Source organism: Pinus tabuliformis, chromosome 4_2 (assembly GCF_031772625.1).
Source record: "Pinus tabuliformis cultivar Carrire ecotype Pingquan chromosome 4_2, CPIR1, whole genome shotgun sequence".
Taxonomy (NCBI): Eukaryota; Viridiplantae; Streptophyta; class Pinopsida; order Pinales; family Pinaceae; genus Pinus; species Pinus tabuliformis.
This window is the reverse complement of record NC_142304.1, coordinates 655,297,930-655,309,254: the sequence shown is the minus strand read 5'-3', so window position 1 is coordinate 655,309,254 and position 11,325 is coordinate 655,297,930. Positions and strand designations below refer to the sequence as shown.

General features: G+C 34.2%; 1 pseudogene; it reads right to left on the bottom strand.

The window, feature by feature from the left end:
* Positions 1-396: 396 nt before the first annotated feature.
* Positions 397-891, bottom strand: LOC149171090 (putative protein phosphatase 2C 28 pseudogene; annotated as a pseudogene).
* Between the last annotated feature and the right edge of the window lie 10,434 nt (positions 892-11,325).

Sequence of the window (11,325 nt, the reverse complement as noted above, 5' to 3'; positions counted from 1 at the left end):
CGCATGCATTATCATATGTTTTCTTCACCAAGAAAATACATCAAATAATCATTTCTATCTGCATGCATTAACAAATTTTCTACTAAGAAAACATATAATTTAAACATTCTTTTACTGCACATAAACAAAGAGTATTACACGAGGTCAACTTATCTCTCTTTCCTTCGACATCTTCGTCGCCATAGCGCATGCTGAGGTCCTATATGGATTCATGAAGCGATTTGACAGCTTCCATGAGATCTTCATGTTCCCCAAATTTCATACAAATCTTCAATAATTTCTTCAGAGGAATGCAGGAGCCTTGGCAGGATAACTGTGCACGATCTCTGCGGCTTCGTTGTCAGAGAAATGCTCCCAGAGGCCATCCGATGCAAATATTATGAATTCATAATCTTCCTAGATTTCTCGCCCATGAACATAAGGCTCTGCTGATAAAAAGGTTTTCTCTTTGGACTCTCCATATATCAAATTCCGGTTTCGGTTAAGCCACGGCTTTTTCAAGTATAAATTTCCAATGGACCTCGAAACCTCTATTAGGCCTTTAACCAACCAAGAATTGTCCTTGAAAACTACTATATTGGGATCATCTGGACGGAGTGCTTGAAGCTCTCTGCGAATCTCCTCCATGGCTGCACTGTGATCTTTGGTCAATCGTTCTGCCTTTATTGATTTGTCCCTAGTAGTAATTCCTAAAACAGCTCTGCAGTTTCCAACGTTTGCCACAAAAAGCATTTCGCTGGTTATATAACTGACCGTGCAACAAGAACCAGCGCTACACAGGTTTGGTTCTCTTTCCACACTCTGGCTGGCCAATTTCAAAAATCCTTCTTCTGCACCTTTGATCGATCGATCAAGGATCTCTACGGACATGTCTCCAGCTTCTGATGCCATCTCTTGCTCCGAATACCAAACAGAAGAGCCACAAAAAAAGAGCTACATATCCACAGAGCCACAAAAGAAGAACGGGTCTAAGGGCTGACAAAAGAAGAGCCACATATCTCCACATCAAAGAAACAGTGCTGCTATCTGAGAAATATGAAAGGCCCCCAAGCTGCATGAAAACCAAATCCGAATCCAAAACAGGGCATTAGAGCCGAGTGATCAAGTTTAGGGAGCGGACAAAACAGAGCTGAATAAACTAACTCCAGGAAAGAGCAACGAGACACCACCCCCCATCCTTTGCCGAGATCCAGGTTAAAATTCAAATCCAAGAAGTAGTTCTGAAACCAAGAATCAGTTCCCAATCAAAAACCGCTGTTAGCGCCATCCTCTGCCATTCTTTAATTGGCAGCATTATGGATAACAAGAATCAGTTGTTGAAACTAATTCGTAATCTTTTTTAAAAAGAATTACTATTTCATAACTAAATAACTTACGCCAAGTTATTACCATAGGGTTGTTACATATAACATGAGAAATATTATCAATGGAATTTTAAAACAAATGAAAAATAGGTAATGAATTGTTAGGTAATGCAATGAATTAAATTGTTTATAAATTATTATTTTAAACTTAAATGGTTTATAAATTATTATTTTATGGTATTTTTTAATGAGAAAATCAAAATATACTGCAAAATCTTTAAAACAAATGAATAATAGATAATGGATTTTCAAAAATAAATTCATATAAAATAAAATGAAATGAAAATAAATATTTGTAAATTCATTTACTATGATCTCATTTGAATATAATAATTTAAAAAAATAAAATTATAATATGTGAAATATTATCGATGAAATTTTAAATCTATAAGGCAGTGGAATGAATTAAATTGTCTATAATTTATTATCTTAAATTTAAATGGTTTATAACTTGTTATTTTATAGTTTATTTTAATGAAAAGAAATTCAAAATATAGTGCAAAATCTTAAAAACAAATGAATAATAGATAATACATTTTTCAAAAATAAATTCATACAAAATAAAATGAAATGAAATAAACATTTGTAAATTCATAAATTCATTTATTATAATCTCATTTGAATATATTAATTAAAAAAAAAAATAACATGTAAAACATTACTGATTGAATTTTAAATCTAGAAATTTACAATTTTTAATGTATGATATATTTATTTAGCCTCCATTATTCATAACACGCATACGACTATTGATGTTCTCTTAGAGCAATAGACGCACAAGAGAAGTTAGAACCCTTTGCTAGCTTGTCTCAACAAGATCGCTACACTATATATATATATATATATATATATATATATTTATTTATTTATTTATTGTGTTTTTGGAATCTCTTATTTTATTTGTTTTGTTTCGGTAAAATTTCCATAATATAATTTTAAATGATATTATAATTTTAAATTATTTAAAATGTTTTTAATAATATCTGAATAAATATAATATATTTTATATTGAATTTTATTTAAAATTAAAAAAATGGTTAAAATTTATTTATATATATATATATATATATTAATTCATTGATTAATCAAGATAAATCCATCTTACTTCTAGAACTATCAGGTATTTAGAGTGATCTCTCAATATTGAAAGTTCTTTTTGAATGCAAAACTTGAGAGGAAGTTTGCACCTAAATTTCAGATCTATTTTTATTATAGTATTCCCCTTTCTAGTTTTATTAAAATCTTGATTTAATCTTATTGGAACATAATATTTAGTGCTAGCAAAGAAAGAGTGTTTAGATATATTTCAAAAGTAATTATAACTTTTTTGCACATTTAATTAAAAAGAATGTTATAAAATTAAATAAAAATAAGATATTTATATTAAAAAAATTGATTATGACCCGAGTTATAGTTTTTGGGCATGTGGTATTGGCAAACCATGGTATTGGCTCATGGTATTATAATAAAGCTCATTTACAAGTTAATACTATCCATGATAAAGTGGGGGTGAATATGCATGGTTAAGAATCTTGTTATATCATAACTACTATTTTTTTATGTGTTTATTAATTAAATTTATTATTTTAATTTATATGATAAAATAAATCTTAATTTATTACTATTATTTACATGTTATATATTTTAATTTGATATGTATATTATCATTTTCCTTTACTTAAAAAGTTGTTATTAATTTTATTAATAAAAATAAAATTACAATATAATAAATTGCATTTTATTATTATGTTATTATTATGTCATTGCTACTAACATTGGTATTTTGCTATTAACCTAAACCGTACAAATAAATTTAAAAAAAAATGTTTTCTACAAAAAAAAATGTTTTCTACATAGTTTAACTTTGGGTTTTGGAGTTTTGAAGGTGGTGTTGTTGGTCCTCCGCCACCACCAAGCCTTTGTTGCCCAATGAAGAGCATCAACACTTTCCAATAGTTAATGCTAAAAAATGTAGGATGCATTGAAAATTCTATCAAACTTGTTGATTTTCCATTGCATCGCTAGTTGTATTGAATGCAGCATTCGTCGACCAGATACACCTTGATGGACACAACCTAATGGGCCTTGTGCACATAGATACATGACCCCTTGTCTTTCTTAGGTGATAATTTCAAATAATAGATGGTCCTACGGGCATTGAGAAGTGGGAGAGAATGACGAATATAGAACATAGAATATCTTTAACGTGAGTACAATTACACTAACCATGGCATTCGAGAAGCAGGAGACAATCAGGATGTAGAAATATGTAGAAATATAGACAATAGGAAGTCTTCATTGATGTGGAGTTTATTCCTTGAACATGACATTTAACGTGGCTACAATTACACTAATTATGGCAGTGTAAATTAGAGGACAAGTTTAAATGTCTTATGATGCAAACTTAGATTTAACATCGAGCTTAATGTTAAGACATTTAAATTAGATGTGTGACTATAAATTAGAGGAAGAGTTCAAATGTTTAAACATCGAGAATATTTCAAATTTTAGGTTTTGTAATTTTTTTCAGGCAATTTTCGTCATGTGTTAGGGAGTGCTTCCTACCAATTCTATTTAATTGATCTATAAAAAGAAGAGATAGTTCATAACAACAAGCCAATCCTTCATGGAAAGATAAAAAAATGTTGGAAATTCAACAAAATCAAAGTCTATATCTATCTAGTGCATAAATGCGCTCTACCCTCCATGAATGGATCAGAAGTTGTTGTGATTTTCTCCAACTTGCAACTTTGTTTTGTTAATTTTGCAGCGCGGTGATAAATTCCAACCATTAGATGAGATTCCTCTTTTTGAGAGGACCAATTTTTACTATTGAAGCGCTCAATTTGGACAAGGGAAAGTGCATTTTTTAATTGAATCTCACAATGTCACATTTGATCAAGTTGGTGCTAATAGGAAATTGGACAGCCTTCGAAGCCTATAAATACAAGTGACCTAAAGCTCATTTGGACATCACCAAACATCTTCTTCTTCTCTTCTGCTTTGATTGGTTCACACAAGTCTAAGGTTGGGTCGAGGAAATGGGTTCGTACAGGTCTGAGATTGTAGGTTCTGAAGCTCACATGTGTGTTAGGGATTTTGTTTCCATTCATAGGCTTGACATAGGTAATTTTTTGCTATAACTGTAGGCACATAGACTCATTTGTGCAGTGGGAAGCTTCCATCCGCACACACACATCTTCCTCTGTGTCGTTGTGCTCTAGGGTTATAGATTGAAATTGGACCGCAATTGACAACAATTGACCATAGACAGGAAACGTTGCCTCTGATCTATATTGATACTGGGAACATATTTGTGAATGTTTTTGGGTTAATTTTGTCAGATGATTTCGTATTGTCTCATTGTACTCTCTTCTGACCATTTTATGATAATCTAATAGAAGAATAATTTCAAAGGGTTTTCCCTGTAATGGGTTTTTCCCTGGTCATTGACTGAAAATTTGGTGTCTCTTATTTGTATGTTGATTGTCTCTTTTGTCATTTCATTTACTGTTCTATCTTTAATTAATGTTGATGATTGGAAATATTAATTATTAACGAGAGATTGTTAATTGAATAATTGAATTGGGGTAAAAGTAACTGAATCAACATAGAGTCGTCTTAAATTTAACATGGCATCAGAGCTAAGGTGAAGGACAAGCCAAAAGGAGACAACATTTGAAGCAATCATCTTTAAAAAGTTGAAGGAGCCTATCTAGTTAAGTCAAGATGTCTTCTTCTTTCTTTAAGGAGCATGAGAAGTTGGCTGACTCATCTAACTTTGTTGTATAGAAAAATAGGTTGGAGATCATAGCTGATAACAATGATGTTTTGGAATTCACTCAAGGAAAGGTACTTGGGCCTCTGAAGAATGCTTCTACTTCTGCAAAAATAAGCACAAGGAAGGTGAGTTAAAAGTAAATAAAATCATAGTTGATGGTTTATAATATAATTTACTTTCTTATGTTGGGAATTTGAAGAAGTATAAGCACATGTATGATAAGCTAGTTGGCATGTATGAAGTCAACAATTTGAATGAAATCATCTCCTTGAAAGATAAACTAAAAGATATGAATATGAACAAAGCAGAGTCTGTGTGATCCTATATTATGAGGATATCGTGTCATAAAGTTTAATTGTAGAGAGTTGGGGAAATTGTGCCTGACAGGGAATTGGTTATTGTAACTCTTATAGATCTCCCTTATATTCATTAAACCTTCATTATCACTATAATTAATAACAACACTTTTCCATCATTTGATGATATTGTTGGCAAGGTCACTAAAGAAGAATCAAGGATGATATCAAGGGGCATGATACAAAATCATGAAGATGGAGGTTCTGCTGCATTCATCACTCATGAAAAGAAGAATAAAGGAAAATGAGGTCCATCAAGTTCAAGAAAGCCTCCTCCTCAAAATTCAAATTGAAGGAATGTATGATTCAAGGAATCATCACATGCTGAATGCTACAATTGTCATATGAAAGGCCACTATGCTGAAGACTCCCCTGAGAAGAACAATGGTCCTCGCTACAACACTAGAAGCAACAATAATTGGTTCAATAGTTAGAGAAGAAGAGATGTTGAACGAATTATTATAATGGAAGAGATGAGAGAAGAAGAAGAGATACTCAAAGAGATCATGAAGAATATCACCATCCTCAAAAGAAGTCAAGATATTCTAGGTATGAAAACAATGTTGCAAATCAATCTGAATATATTCTTATTTTTGCACTCACTAGTTCCTCTCCTCCAGATTCGTGGGGTAGTTGGTTGGTTTATAGGTGGGCCACTCATAATTTCTATGGTATAAGTAATTACTCTCTAATTTTGTAGAGAATGAATCAAATTTGAAAATTATTCTCAGAGACAACTCCACTCATCCTATTAAAGGTTTTGGGTCTGTCAAATTTCATTTGGATTTCAGAGAATATGTTTTGCTCCATGATGTGATGTATATTTCAGGATTGAAGAAGAATTTGGTATCAATATCTGCTTTGGAAGACAAACAAATGAGGCTTTCCTTCATCAAGTGAAAGGTTCTTACTTGGCCCGTTGGATCCCCTTTAAGAGATGCATTTACATTAGGATCGATATTTGAAGGACTTATAGAGTCATTGGTGGACCTCTTCTAGCATTGGCCCAAGATACTAATCATCTAAGTATGATATGGCACAGAATATTGACCCATATACATTATTATGCTCTTCCAAAATTAAATAAATTGGTGTCTAGTATTACCAATGTTCAAGCCCAACATGATGGAGTGTCTCTAGGTTGTGTTAGTGGAAATAGGACAAGGGGATAATTCCCCTCTAGCGAGAAAAAAATGAAATACATTGTCCAACTCATTTTTTCCGACATATATGGTTTTATGCCTGTACATTTTATTGGTGGCCATATCTACTACATCAAATTTATTTATGACTTCTCAAGAAAGACATGGATATATTATTTGAACCACAAGGGTTAAAACTTCGAAATGTTCAAGGAGTTCAAATCTTTGGTCGAAAATCAAAAAAGGAAGAAATTTTAGATCTTTAGGCCTCACAATGGTAGAGAACACATTTCGAATAAGATCATCGATTTTTGCAAGAAGGAAGGTATAAAGAAAGAGACAATTGTGCCCTATACTCATGAACAAAATGGAGTAGCTGAAACAAAGAATGGATCTATTTTAGAAGTTGCTCATGCCATGCTCCATGATGAAAAGTTGTCGAAGTTCCTTTGGGGAGAAGCAACAAATTTTTCCATATATGTTACAAATGGGGTGCCTCATCAAGCATTGGACAACAAGACCCCTAAAGAAGTGTTCACAGGTGTCAAGCTCAATGTTGTACATCTCCATGTATTTGTTGTCCCTGTATATTTACACGTGTTGACGGGAAAAAGAAACAAGATGGAAGCCACTGGAAGAAAAGGTACATTTGTTGGATATTGTAAAAATTATAAAGAATTTAGAAGATATATTCCTTGTCAAAGGAGGGCTGAAATTAACAGGGATATAATGTTCGATGAAGATCCTTCCCTTGGGAAATCAACGGACCTTCCTCCACCTCCTCCACTTGAGAAGAAGAATGATGATATGGATATTTTAGATGGATAATTTGTGCCTAAATCTGGGAGTGACATTGTTGATGATTGGAATGGAGCCCATGGACCCCTTAGATCCTCCTCCATGTGATCCTCCTATTAGGAAGAAGCGACCTTGGCTTTGTGAAACATTACAAGATGATGAGAGATGTGTTCCAATTCAAAGATCATTTAGAGAAAGAAAGAAGCCATGGAGGTACCAAGGATATGTTGCAACTATGAGCACTATGATTCAAAATCAACCTCCCATCTTTGAAGAAGTCGTGAAAGAACAAGTCTTGAAGTATTTTGTGGCCAAATAATACAAATTAATTATGAAGAATGACATATGGGATGTTGTGCTGCGAGTGAAGCTGAAATCTGTGGTGACTTGAAAATGGCTATTCAAGATCTAACATGGAGTCTATGGAAGCATTGATAAATATAAGACAAGGTTCATGGCCCAAGGATTCTCCCAGAAAGAGGGAGAAGCTTATGACAATATATTTGCACCTGTGGCTCAATATATAACAATTCATTCAATAGTTTTAAGAAGAGGATCAAAATAAACATGTTTGTAGGTTGAAGGTCTTGTATGGTTTGAAAAAGGCCCCTAGAGAATGGTATTCCCACATAGATAGTTATTTAGTGAAGTTGGGATTCACAATAATAAATGCCAATCCCAACCTTGACTTCAACGTAGTCCAAGGTATGTTTTTTATTTTTGTTTTATATGTTGACGATCTATTCTTAGTAGGTAGTAAGCACTTGACAATAAAGTGTAAGAGGTACTTAGCTTCTGAATTCGAGATGAAGGACCATGGGCTCATGAACCACTTTCAAGTCCTCTATGTGTGGCAAAGGCTTGGTGAGCTTTTCCTTTCACAAGGAAAATATGTCGTGAACATGTTGGAGAAATTTCGAATGACAAAATGTAAGTCCTTGCCCACACCAATGGAAACAAATTTCAAGAAGTTATGTGGAGAAGTTGCAAGACCCAGTTTGGTGAATCCATCCAAGTATAGACAGTTGATTGGGGCTCCAATGTTATTAGTGGACACCCGTTCGGACATATGCTATGTAGTGAACATGTTGAGTCAATTCTTGATCGAGCCTCTCCATGCACATTGGATCATTGCCAAACACATTTTTAGATATTTGCATGGGATGATCACCCTTGTTTTGAGATATCCTATTAGAGATGTTCGATTCATGGATATACCGATGCTGACTGGGAAGGAAATGTTATTGACAACAGTATGTTTGGATTCTTTTTTTGCCTTGGATCTGCCATAACATCTTGGATGAGTGGGAAGCATAATTCCGTAGCATTTATCATCGAGGCAAAGTACATTTTTGCTAGCATGGCTAGTTATGAAGGAGTTTGGTTGAGGAAGGTCTTCGAAGATCTATTTAAGTAGGTCCTAGACACTACAATGATATATTGAGACAATAAGAGTGGGATCCATCTGGAAAGGAACCATGGTATTTCATGACAATTCCAAGCACATAAAGATTCGACATCATATCATTCAAGACATAGTGAAAAGAGGAGCCATTAGACTCCATCACATATCAATAGATGAGAAGATTGCATATATTCTCACTAAGGTTTTTACAGAAGGGAAGTTCTTGGTCTTAAGAGAGAAGCTTGGACTAACTAATGTGACCCCTCCTGATAATGGGCATTGCTTATTGAGGGCATTGAGCCAACTCTTCCCCCCTGTCTGAGTTCCCATAGTGTGGAATTGAGATGGAGAGATATTGGGGTTGAGGGATATTTTGACAATAGGATATCACCCCTCTATGTTACCCATAGGGTTAGAGATGTTCCTCCCGTATCTTCGTCTAGGCAGTGTATACCCCAGTTGGCATTACCCACAATTTGGGCTTGTTGGGATTACCGCTCTTCGTCTGGTCAACATGTTGAGAGAGTGCTTGTGCGTGTCATTAGGGTATTTTTGAGGTATAAAATGGGCCTCCTAGGGAAATTATAAAATAATAGTGGAAATGATAAAATAATATTAGATTACATCATCAAATTTTAGAGGGGAAAAAGAAAACTAATTTTTCAACTCGTATTTTCAACTTATCTTCATATGGGTTTACTCAAATTTCGACCAGAAACACTCGTTGGATGCATAATTTGATTCCTCATCCAAGGAGTACCCATGTTGCATACTTCCGATGGACCCTACTACACAAAAAATGAGAAATAAATGAAAAAACGTGCAATCACATTTTTTTCGTGTAGTAGGGTCCATCGAAAGTATGCAACATGGGTACTCCTTGGATGGGGAATTAAATTTTTCATCCAACGAGCACTCCTGCTCAAAATTTATGTAAAAACTTAGGGAGATAAGTTCAAAATACAAGTTGAAAAGTGGTTTTATCATTTTATTATTTTGTTATTTTTTAGTCTTTGTACTTTTTTACTCCAAAAATGGTGAATCATCCCGCATGGTTGACATCATCATCTTGAATCCTATTGGTTCTTATAAAGTTTATTTTGGTTGTACATTTTTCTTAGGAGGCCCATTTTAGACTTCAGAAATCCCCTAATGGTGATCCTTACCTTTGGTAAGTCGGGTATCTCACCCAAGATGATTATGATGAAGCTGTTCTACCACGTGAATCTTGAGGGCCATTATTGGGAAGATCAGCAAACAATAAGATGGATGTGATCCTTACCTCTTATATAACAACATGTATCTCACCCATTGATTACATCATGGGATGGTTGTGATCCTTGCTTGGTAAATTGTATCTCACCTATTGTTTGAAGAGATGGCTTGCGATGAGAATGCCCAATAGGACCTTCCCCATAGTCATAAACACAGGGTGAAAGTGTCTAATAGGATCTTCCCCACTATTGTTGACATGCGGTGAGAGTGTCCAATAGGACCTTCCTAATTGTCTAAGAGGGTGGTAGCTTTAACTCCCCAAATCTTATTCTTATTTAGATTCGAGAATATTTCAGCATATAGAGTTTAACATAGATGAGGCATGATATGATGACATGATACATATGGTGATTACATGATGCAGTTGGAATTTCTCCCTAACTGAGAGGGAGTGTTAATTTGATAGCTCAGTGACAAATTCCAACCATGGGATGAGATTCATATTTTTGAGAGGACCAATTTTGACTATTGAAGCTTTTAAATTTGGATAAGGTAAAGTGTATTTTTGAATTGAAGCCCACAATGTCACATTTGATCAGTTTGACCCTAATATGAAATTGGACAACCTTGGAAGCCTATACATATAAGTGACCTCAAGCTCATTTGGACATCACCAAGCATCTTCGTCTTCTCTTCTTCATTGATTAGTTTGCATAGGTCTGAGGTTGGGTCAAGCAAATTGGTTCATATAGGTCTAAGACTGTAGGGTTCAAACCTTGCACATGTGTTAGGGTTATTGTTTACAATTGCAAGCTCGTCACAAGTAAAATCTAACTATAATCGCAAGCTCGTCACAAGTAATTTTTAACTATAACCGCAGGCACACAAGCTCATCCATGCAATTGGAAGCTTTCATCAGCACACACATATATTTCTCCCTATGGTTGGGCTTTAGGTTTACAGATTGACATTTGACCACAATTGACCACAATTGGCTACAGACAGGAAAAAATTTCTTTGATCTATATTGATGTTGGGAACATATTTCTGAATGTTGTTGGGTTAATTTTGCTGGATTATTTTACATTGGATCGTTGTACTCTCTGTTGAACATTTTATGACAATCTAATAGAAGAAAAATTTCGAAGGTTTTCCCCATAGTGGGTTCTTCCCTAGTCATTGACCGAAAATATGGTGTCTCTTATTGATGTGTTGATTGTCTCCTTTGTTATTGCATTTATTGTTCTATCTTCAATTAGTGTTG